Consider the following 11780-nt stretch of genomic DNA (forward strand, 5'->3'; position numbering starts at 1 on the left):
TGGATTATAAAAATGAGAAAACATAATAATAGATATGAAGCATTGACAGATGTATCACGATATGACATGTGTATGTGGAAAGGATAGGAAGTGGGAACCCAAGTAATAAAAGAAATATGAAAAGGGAATAATTGATAGCACATGCAAACGAGATACCAGCATAAGAAGAATTTCACACCGTTAACTCGTCAATATGTCTCGCTACATTCTAAATATGATCTTTGCAACCTCCTATTTAGTTGATAAAATAAGCATTCAGAAGTTATCCAAATATTATGAACTCCGCAGTAAGTCAGTTACATTCAAAATACTACCACAGACCTTTGATAAAGGAGAATCTTTTCTCTGATAAAAAAAATTGTCATGTGCCAAGTTCAGTTCAGAATGGGTAGGCTTATATATTTCTTCACTTGCTCTTTAATCCTATCCCATGCCTTGATTGTTTCTGGCATATTTTCCATCTACACCTTTCAAGAAAAACATTAGGTGATCAGATCCAATTAGTACAATTATTCATAAAATAGTATGCAAAGAATCGAGATGCCATGTCCAATTCTACCTTCCTTCCAGATCATCGTCTCTGATATGCCATTTGCCTGAACTTGAGATTACATCTTTAGTTCTGACAAACAGAAATACAACTACTTGGAAACTAATATGAGAACAAAACTTTGGGATATATAGCTACAAAAAAGATCATGAATTTACTTGATGTGGTAGATCAAGAAGAAATTTTAAACTCAATATAGATTAAGTAATGACCTCATTATGACCAAGAGAGATACCTCAACTAGAGAGCAGAGACCACAACCAACACGGTTGTTTGTGCACCAACTAGAAGCACCATTGATGAAGAAAAACTTACTGGAGCAATTTTGACATTCATAGCTTTCATATGGAGCTAAAGGGATATTTATTCAGTAAATAATACATGCAAATGTCCATATATAATTTTTTGCCATGAGTCCATAATACAAAGCAAGCATGACCAAATTGAAACAATCACAGGTCATACAATATTTGAAGCAAAATTCAAGAAATAAGTTTAGCACATGGCCATACTACTTTCTGAGCTACTGAAGGAAGAAGAGGATTGTCAGCCAACACACACATGAAAACAGAGAGAGGGAGATGAACCAGCAGATCAACAACGCCGAGGTTCAGCCCCAAACACCTGATCTTGATCTTGACGGTGGTGGCATCCAGGATATGACTACTCAATCTCTATTTCATTTCATTTATAGTCACCAAACTTTTATAAACATCCATAATGCAAAACAAGCCCTATCAAACACAATAAATGCACAAACAGCAACATCTTCTTAGAGCAGTATTTATCCATGGACATTTGCACAAAGACCACATGTGCACACATGTAGCCTCACAGTAGTAGAGACAAATGCTGCAAATCAGTGATGGAGTAACGAAGAGATATTTAAGGAAGGGGTGGGAAGCCAAGGTAAGGAAGACCACTGTACCTGGGGATGGTGCTCAGTCATGGGGAGAGGTCACGTGAGGTCACCACGGAAGAAATACGCCACGGCTAAAACCCTAGCTTCCTCTTGCCGCACTTGTGACCCTCCCCTGCTCGTTTGCGCCTCCCTGCATCTTCTCCTCCTATGCCACCATCTCCATCCCAGCCTTCTCGTTGGCGGCGGCCTCCTCCCCTCGCGCTCGTCGGAGACTGAGCTCCGGGGGCGCTGGGATCGGGAGGACGACGAGGTGAGGAGGCGCCTCGCGCTTATCCTGCTGAGCACTGATAACGCGTGAAGCACACGTCCGTTGGGAACCCCAAGTGGAAGGTGTGATGCGTACAGCAGCAAGTTTCCCTCAGTATGAAACCAAGGTTTATCGAACCAGTAGGAGATGAAGGCCACGTGAAGGTTGTTGGTGAAGGAGTGTAGTGCGGCGCAACACCAGGGATTCCGGCGCCAACGTGGAACCTGCACAACACAACCAAAATACTTTGCCCCAACTTAACAGTGAGGTTGTCAATCTCACCGGCTTGCTGTAAACAAAGGATTAAACGTATGGTGTGGAGAATGATGTTTGCTTGTGAAGAACAACAGAGAACAGAGTTTGTAGTTGATTGTATTTCGGATGTAAAAGAATGGACCGGGGTCCACAGTTCACTAGTGGTGTCTCTCCAATAAGATAAATAGCATGTTGGGTGAACAAATTACAGTTGGGAAATTGACAAATAGAGAGGGCATAACAATGCACATACATATCATGATGACTAATATGAGATTTACTTAGGGCATTACGGCAAAGTACATAGACCGCTATCCAGCATGCATCTATGCCTAAAAAGTCCACCTTCGGGTTAGCATCCGCACCCCTTCCAGTATTAAGTTGCAAACAACAGACAATTGCATTAAGTATGGTGCGTAATGTAATCAACAAAAATATCCTTAGACAAAGCATTGATGGTTTATCCCTAGTGGCAACAGCACATCCACAACCTTAGAACTTTCTGTCACTGTCCTAGATTCAATGAAGGCATGAACCCACTATCGAGCATAAATACTCCCTCTTGGAGTCACAAGTATCAACTTGGCCAGAGCCTCTACTAGCAACGGAGAGCATGCAAGATCATAAACAACACATATATGATAGATCAATAATCAACTTGACATAGTATTCCATATTCATCGGATCCCAACAAACACAACATGTAGCATTACAAATAGACGATCTTGGTCATGATAGGAAGCTCACCAGATCTAACATGATAGCACAATTAGGAGAAGACAACCATCTAGCTACTGCTATGGACCCATAGTCCAAGGATGAACTACTCACACATCAGTCTGGAGGCGATCATGGTGATGTAGAGTTCTCCGGGTGATGATTCCCCTCTCCGGCAGGGTGCCGGAGGCGATCTCCTGAATCCCCCGAGATGGGATTGGCGGTGGCGGCGTCTCTGGAACTTTTTCCGTATCGTGGCTCTCGGAAATAGGGTTTTCGCGGCGGAGAGTTTAAGTAGGCGGATGGGCAGAGTCGGAGGAGGCACGGGGGCCCCACACCATAGGCCGGCGCGGGGCCCTCCTTGGCCGCGCCGCCCTATGGTCTGGGCGCCTCGTGGCCCCACTTCGTATCCTCTTCGGTCTTCTGGAAGCTCCGTGGAAAAATAAGACCCTGGGCGTTCGTTTTGTCCAATTCCGAGAATATTTCCTGTGTAGGATTTCTGAAACCAAAAACAGCACAAAACAGGAACTGGCGCTTCGGCATCTCGTTAATAGGTTAGTGCCGGAAAATGCGTATAAATGATGTAAAGTGTGTATAAAACATGTGAGTATTGTCATAAAACTAGCATGGAACATACGAAATTATAGATACGTTTGAGACGTATCAAGCACCTCCCCCAATCCCCACGCGGTGTAGCGGCGGCCGTAGTCGCCGGCGGCGAGAAGCAGGGGAGGAGAGGAGGTTGGCGCCCAGGCGCTGGGATCGGGAGGACGACGAGGTAAGGCGGCGCCTCGCACTTCTCCTGCTGAGCACCACCCCCAATCCCCACGCGATGCAGCGCCAGCCGCAGTCGTCGGTGGCGAGAAGGATGGGCGGAGAGGAGGTTGGCGGCCGGGCAAACGTGACGAGCAGCCGTGGCGGCGGCCGAGGAGGAGGGGATTGGGGAGAAGGCGAATGGAACGGGATAGGATTGGCTTTGGCCTTGCGTGGATGGAGATTTTTTGGCTGGGCCAATAACCAGCTGCCACGTGGACCCAGCGGAGAGGAGATGCGAGCGAGCGCCCAGACCTTGCGCGCCTGGTGGCCTATCGTGGATGGCCTCTCCATGCCCCATGGGGGTGCAACAATTATACCTTTAGATGAAACTTGTAGAAATATTTATGAAGTATAGAGAATCATATAAGGGCAAAGTCATGGGGGACACGTTAAAAAAGTTGGATACAATTGCTAAAATTTGTCTTAAACGCCATTGTTGCTCTAAACAGGATACTAAACATCTTAAATTCCAATGTGGCTTTAGTGAAGAAGTTTTAATTTCGAACTATCATTGGAATAACTATATTCATCTTGGATTCGAAGAAGTAGAACAATTTGTCTTATTTATGGGAGCCTCTAAAATAGAATCCTTCATGTCTAAAAATTATGAAACTTGTGTTGCTTGTCATGACCTTAAAGATTATGTCTCTTCTATCCTTGATTATTGCACATAAAATTTCAGCAATAATTGTTATATCATTGATTATAAAGAGAGACTCAATTATGCACAAGAATGTTGATACGTCCAAAACGTATCTACTTTCCCGAACACTTTTGCTATTATTTTGCCTCTAATTTGTGTATTTTGGATACAACTAACACGGACTAACGCTGTTTTCAGCAGAATTGCCCTGGTGTCTGGTTTTTGTGCAGAAACTCAACTTTCAGGAAAATCCCGGGATTAACTCCAATGGGCCTATTTTCACAGAAGAATAACGGAGCCAGAAGACCAGAAGGAGGGGGGCCACGAGGCAGCCACCCCACCAGGCGGCGCGGCAGGCCCCTGGGCCGCGCCAGCCTATGGTGGAGGCGCCTCGGGTAGCCCCAGGTGCCTCCCTTCCGACTACTTAAAGGTTTCGACCTAAAAACACACGGGGGTTAGACGAAATCGCCAGAAGACATCCAGAACACCGCCGCCATCGCGAAACTCCGTCTCGGGACCAAAAACTCCGTTCTGGCACTCCGCCGGGATGGGGAATTAGAGGAGATCATCGCCATCATCACCACCGACGCCTCTCCATCGACCAGCCATGTTTCCCCTATCCATGTGTGAGTAATTCCCCCGCTGTAGGCTGAAGGGGATGATAGGGATTGGATGAGATTGGTCATGTAATAGCATAAGATTGTTAGAGCATAGTGGCTAGTGTCCGTAATTGGTACTTTTATGATATTGTTGCAACTTGTTATGCTTAATGCTTGTCACTAGGGCCCGAGTGCCATGATCTCAGATCTGAACATGTTATCAATTCATGATGATATTCATTGCTTTATGATTTTACCTGCAAGTTGTATACACGTATTGTTGTCCGGAACCCGAGGCCCCAAAGTGACAGAAATTGGGACAACCGGAGGGGAAGGCGGTGATATGAGGATCACATGTGTTCACGGAGTGTTAATGCTTTGCTCCGGTGCTCTATTAAAAGGATTACCTTAATTTCCAGTAGATTCCCTAGAGGCCCGGCTGCCACCGGCTGGTAAGACAAAACATGTTGTGCAAGTTTCTCATTGCGAGCACGTACGACTATATATGGAACACATGCCTATTGATTGATTAGTACTTGGATACCGTTTTATTACTATCTGCAAATGCCCTACCTCGATTGTTACATGAGTTTCTCTCATCCATGCAACGCTCGTTCATCCATCCCTGTGCCTACAGTATTTTAGTCCTGTTGTTTACTATAATCACTATTGCTGTCTTTGTTACACTGCTGCTGATATTTCACTACTGCTACTGCTATAAAACTGTTACTACTGATAAACTCTTGCGAGCAAGTCTCGTTTCCAGGTGCAGCTGAATTGACAACTCCGCTCGTTAAGGCTTACAAATATTCTTTGGCTCCCCTTGTGTCGAATCAATAAATTGGGTTTTACTTCCCTCGAAGACTGTTGCGATCCCCTATACTTGTGGGTCATCAAGACTATTTTCACGGCGCCGTTGCCGGGGAGCATAGCTTTATTTGCAAGTTCACTTGGATTGATATTGTTCGCTGCAAATTCTCCATCATGGGTAAACCTCGCGATACTAAAGTCGCCATGTTACCATCCACTACAAGAAAAGGTACAACTCTGAGTACCTCTGCTGCTCTTGATTCACCATCTGTGATAAGTAAACTTGTTTCACCACCACAAGCTTCAAATGCTGGTACTGTTATCACCAGATTTTGGCTAAATCAGGAGGTGGGCCGCGATCAAGATGGGCTTAGAAGATTACATATGAAAGATCTATGAAGCGGCCTCGCACGGAGAAGTTGGGCTAGTTAGCCCGTGTATCTTAGTAGAATAAATTATGTATCGATTTAGAAGTTAGAGTTTATCTCGTGCACGGTTTAGTGCACATCCACATTAGAAAGTCCCCTGGACTATAAATATGTACCTAGGGTTTATGGAATAAACAACAACTCACGTTCAACCCCAAAAACAAACCAATCTCGGCGCATCGCCAACTCCTTCGTCTCGAGGGTTTCTATCGGGTAAGCGACATGCTGCCTAGATCGCATCTTGCGATCTAGGCAGCACTAAGCCCCACGTTGTTCATGCATTGCTCGTACTTGAAGCGCTTTTGATGGCGAGCAACGTAGTTATCATTAGATGTGTTAGGGTTAGCATTGTTCTTCGTTTAAGCATGCTTACGTAGTGCAACCCTTGCATATCTAGCCGTCCTCACGCCTATCCCGGGTGTGGGGGCGGCACCCGCTTGATCATTATTTAGTAGATCTGATCCGTTACGATTGCTCCTTGTTCTACAAGGATTAGTTTAATATCCGCAATAGTTTGGCCTTACAAAGGGGGAGGATCCTGTGGCACGTAGGGTGGCGTTCGCAAGTCCTAAACGGGATGTTCCTAGGATCAACTTCATGTTGGTTTTCCGGCCTTGTTTAGGATCGGCTTACGAGCACCGTGCGTGGCCATCCGGCCCAACTCGGAGTAGGATGATCCGATTATGTGGTGAAAACCCTAAATCGTCGTAGATCTCATTAGCTTCATCTTGATCAAGCAGGACCACCAAGTATTCGTACACCCCGTACGGATCATGGGTGGATCGGCTCTTTGAGCCGATTCACGGGATAACTCGAGAGCCGATCGAGGCTCGTATTTAACGTTTACATGTATGCCCTGCAGGAAACTAAGCGAGGCAATCTCATCACCTTCCCGACCGGGTATAGGTCAGGTGGCACGCCCTGCACTTCGCAACGCCGCGTGTGACCAGAAGAGCATTGCGGGCCGTCGCTCGGAGGGGTCTCAGCCAGCCGCAGCTCTAGGCTCCCCCGGCTCTACGGTGTTGACAAGGCCGCTGCCCGCCGGTGGGTTTTGGCAGTCAACACATTCTGGCACGCCCGGTGGGACGATCGTCTACATCGACCACATCGCCATCTACATCTGAGATGGCGGACGGCACGCCGGTCACATGCGACGAGATCAAAGCCATCCTCGAAGCCGCACTCTTCGGCTCCTCCCACCGAACCCACCCCCATGACGTCAGGGGGAGGGGCTCCACGCCCGAAGGCGCGCTTGAGGAGAGAGATCTCTCCACCCCGTTGAAGGAGCGCACCAAGTCTCTGAAGCATGGGGATCTACCCAAGGGGCTCAGAAGGGAACATGACGGGATCAAGGAAACCCTTGGAGCCGAACTCATCGGCTCCGCTGAGGAGACCCGGCCGCGTGATATCAGGCTTGGTACGAACCCACGCCCGGGGCCCGGTGTCGACACGGTGGATCTCAGCCACCCCATAAATCGGCCAAGGTGTTCCTTTGGTGTCAATGTGGCAAGAGCTGCAAGCTACCACGGCAAAGAGGAAACAGAAAGCAGCCACTCCCGTGGCAGGGATGAAGAAGGGGCCGATCCGTGCGGCCAACCCCGAGGTGAGGACATGCGGTACCTGGCAAGGGAGGGAATAAGAAGCATGCGGTATCAACGCCCACACTCTAAGCACCCTCTCGGCAAATACGAGCAACACCAAGACCGACGTCGGCGCTACGGCGCTGGCGAGGAGGGGAATGTCTGGTCTGATGCCGAGGTCGGAAGGTACCGCCAACATGGTAGAAGCAACAACGGGTACGGTCGTCGCGCCGAAGGGAGGCCAAGGGGACGGAGTGACATGGATAAGCACTGGGAGTGCCCGTTCTTCAAACATTGCTGGGACTCAGGGATGAGCCGATTGCCAACGATCGAGGACTGCCCGGAGTGCAAACAAGGGAAGAAGGGTGCCGCTAACGTGTCTGTGGTCAGCCGGCTAGGGCCTTTCCCGCATCGGAACAAGCGTGCTGAGTCCCCTCAGATGGAAGGGCTCGAGGAGCTGGAGGACGGTGGCGAAGAATACAAATACCATCAGCCCAGATGGTGCCCTGATGGGCTCGGCCGTTCCCGGGAGCAAAAAGTCCAGCGTCCGCGTGAGTTGGAAGAAAGCGAAAGATTATACCTGCGCACGCTAAGGAAAGCACGGCCTGATTTGGCCGCCAAAATCCTGCGAACCACTGGACGAGGAAGGTCAGCCACAAAGAAAAGAGTGGCGCCCCAAACAGAGAAAAGCCGATGATGAAACATCGGCTGGCACAAATATGGTGTTCATCCTCCCTTCGGAGTTCAATGCCCCGAGGATTAGACGAGACCTCCGTGGCACAACTTGATCTGCGGCCCACGGCCGGTTATCTTTGAGAAGCCACGAGACGGGAGCTACGGGCATCCGAAGGCCCTGTACTTACGAGGGTATATTGATGGGAGGCCTGTAAACGGGATGCTTGGTAGACACCGGAGCGGCGAGTTAACATCATGCCATACTCTATGCTACGTCGGTTGGGACGCTCGAGTTCGGATCTAATCAAGACCAATGTAACGTTGAGCGATTTCAACGGCCAAGCATCCGAAGCACGGGGAGTTCCGAACGTGGATCCGACCGTAGGAAGGAAAACCATCCCTACGGCGTTCTTTATCGTTGATAGCACGAGCAGCTATGCTTGTTTCTGCTGGGAAGAGATTGGATCCACGCCAAGCTGCTGCATTCCTTCCACGATGCACCAATGCATAATACGGTGGGATGGTGATGAGGTGGAGGTCGTCCAAGCCGACGACTCGGCTGAAGTCTCAACGGCTGGCATGAATGCATGGGAAGCGGCAGGCCAAGAACCCCTCTCAGGCATCAAATTGGACGGCTGCGAGCGCATCGATGTAACGAAGGGAAGGGTTAAGCTAGTTTTATCCACTGGCCTGACCATGTAGTGTGCAAGTCGGCGAGGCTGATCCTTGTGATCGGCCCCAGGGATCTGTGGAGGAGCATTACAAGACCTTCACTGAGCAAACAACGTGGAGGCCGATTCCAGTAATCGGCCGGGAATATCCTCACCCACCATTCTGCCTGGGTTCAACATGTTATCCAACAGAGCCGATACCATCAATTCTCTTGACGAGAATCGGCTCGGGAGGGCACCCAGGTATATAAAGTACGAGGGTGTGCAACAGAACCATTTCATCTTCTGTTGATGGGTGTTGGAACATGGGGGGCCGATATACAAGTCGGCCGGAAAAATAAAAAAATAGCAGCAGGCATTGACTTAAGAGCAGAGGGGGTAGTTCCCTCCAAGGCGCAAGGTTTGGACTAAAGAAGCTCGGGGGAGGGCGGCTCGTACTGGAATTCCCTCATTCTAAAAGAGCCGATTTGTTCTACATCGGTTGATACGGCGTTGTGAGTTAGAAACCAAGGATGATTGACGTAATCAGCTCGCCGCTATTCTTACCTTGAAGGCCCGGGGGGCAGCTCACTTTGAAGGTCTGCTGCTCGGGGAGCCGATCTCGTTGGGATCGGCCGGAACTCTGCTACCGCAAGTTACACGAAGAGCGGTGCCTATGTTGCAAAATTATCATAGCTTGCTTGGATCGGTCTGTATGGACCCTCAACGGAAGGGAGGTAATCGGTCGGTGGCCTGCGGGGTAATTCTCTTGGACGAGGGTTGGGCCCGCCCCGAAATCTAAATGGTGATGATCCATCCTTTACCCTCGCCGTGGCTAAGGCTCGGGGGCAGCTCGCCCTCGAGGTCTAACCAACTACTGTCAAGGTGGGCCCGCTCTTCGTGTCGGCTCGTTCAAAGACGGTATTTATTGTAGAGGGAAGGCTGTCGGAGCTGAACGAGCAGAATTCGGAGAGAATAAGGAAGAGGAGACCGACATTATTTCGGGAGGTTTGCCGCTAGGTCCAACATGTCATCTTGAATGAGATCTGTGGATTCGCGCGAATAAGGCTTGGACTTGTGCGGCAAGGAGTTTGGGTCTAGATGGATCTATCTCAAAATCTAGTGTGGGAGGCCGGCGCGATGCCATCGGCTTGTTGGGCATGGTCTAGTGTAGCAATCGGCGAGAATCGGGAGGGAAGACAATCGGCTAAATTATCATAAATGGAATCGGCAAAATCGAGTTGGGGAATTTCTTCATTGATGAGCCAGATTTCTTACGAGAGAAGAGCTGATTGCCCTCAAAAGAGAAGACCGAGGGGGATACATTGCCCCGTGCTGCTACTGCTAGTCCTATGCTAGAGACCCTATCTAGGGGCCGCTGCTGCCCTCGTCGTCGTCGTCGTCCGTCGTCGCCACCGCCGGTGCTACTCCCCGCCGGCTCGTCGTCGGCTGCTCCGGCGGCCGCCGATAGGACCCTCGTCGTCTTCGTCCTCTTCGTCGGCGTCGTCGTCCGCTGTCGACGTCGCTGAAGTTCCGGGCCGGAGGTGGCGGCGTTTGGCCGGCGGCTCATCGGAGGAGCCGTCTTCATCCTCTTCCTCCTCTTCCTCTTCCTTCACCTCCTCGGAGGTGGTGAAGTCCGCCCGGGAGAGGCGGTCGTCTTCGCTCTCCACCACCGCTTCCTCGCCGGCAAGGAAGCGGAGATCGCTTCTCCCCGTCGGTGCTGGGATTTGTCATCCTCGGACCGGACGGAGGAGTCATGGTCCTCTTTGTCCCACTTTGTCGGGGCAAGGATGTCGTACGCCGCTTGCGTCCCCCACGAGGGCGTCGACTCTCGGATTGGAGAGGACACGTGGGAAGGATCCGACGAAGAGGAAGAGGAAGAGGAAGAGGACATGGTTGCGAGAGGAGGGTTTTTTGGGTGCCATTGCGGAAGGGGAAAAGAAGAGAGCTGTTCGCTGCGGCTAAATAAAAGGAGGTGGGGGTTTTTAATTTCCGAGCGGTTCTCGAGGACATGGTGCCAAAAGCTTGTCAAATCGTGCGAGAGAAGTTGGGAAGGCAAGTCGTCATGATGAGGCATGCTGCGACGGTTCTGCTTCTGCAGTGATATGACCCCTGCGGGGAAAAAACGAGTGGTTTTGAAATTACCATTACCAAAACCGAGGGGGCATGTGTTATCACCGAGATTTTGGCTAAATCGGGAGGTGGGCCGCGATCAAGATGGGCTTAGAAGATTACATATGAAAGATCTATGAAGCGGCCTCGCACGGAGAAGTTGGGCTGGTTAGCCCGTGTATCTTAGTAGAATAAATTATGTATCGATTTAGAAGTTAGAGTTTATCTCGTGCACGGTTTAGTGCACATCCACATTAGAAAGTCCCCTGGACTATAAATATGTACCTAGGGTTTATGGAATAAACAACAACTCACGTTCAACCCCAAAAACAAACCAATCTCGGCGCATCGCCAACTCCTTCGTCTCGAGGGTTTCTATCGGGTAAGCGACATGCTGCCTAGATCGCATCTTGCGATCTAGGCAGCACAAGCCCACGTTGTTCATGCGTTGCTCGTCTTGAAGCGCTTTTGATGGCGAGCAACGTAGTTATCATTAGATGTGTTAGGGTTAGCATTGTTCTTCGTTTAAGCATGCTTACGTAGTGCAACCCTTGCATATCTAGCCGTCCTCACGCCTATCCCGGGTGTGGGGGCGGCACCCCGCTTGATCATTATTTAGTAGATCTGATCCGTTACGATTGCTCCTTGTTCTACAAGGATTAGTTTAATATACTGCAATAGTTTGGCCTTACAAAGGGGGGAGGATCCTGTGGCACGTAGGGTGGCGTTCGCAAGTCCTAAACGGGATGTTCCTAGGATCAACTTCATGTTGGTTT

The 11780-nt window shown here is 49.5% G+C and overlaps 1 long non-coding RNA gene across 1 annotated transcript; it reads right to left on the reverse strand.

Moving 5' to 3' along the window:
• Positions 1–223: 223 nt before the first annotated feature.
• LOC124700332 lies at positions 224–784 on the reverse strand. Its single transcript, XR_007001711.1, has 3 exons — positions 763–784; positions 560–622; positions 224–467 (listed from the first exon to the last, which is right to left on the reverse strand). It is a non-coding gene; the product is annotated as an uncharacterized LOC124700332 (long non-coding RNA).
• Between the last annotated feature and the right edge of the window lie 10996 nt (positions 785–11780).

Source organism: Lolium rigidum, chromosome 3, assembly GCF_022539505.1.
Source record: "Lolium rigidum isolate FL_2022 chromosome 3, APGP_CSIRO_Lrig_0.1, whole genome shotgun sequence".
Taxonomy (NCBI): Eukaryota; Viridiplantae; Streptophyta; class Magnoliopsida; order Poales; family Poaceae; genus Lolium; species Lolium rigidum.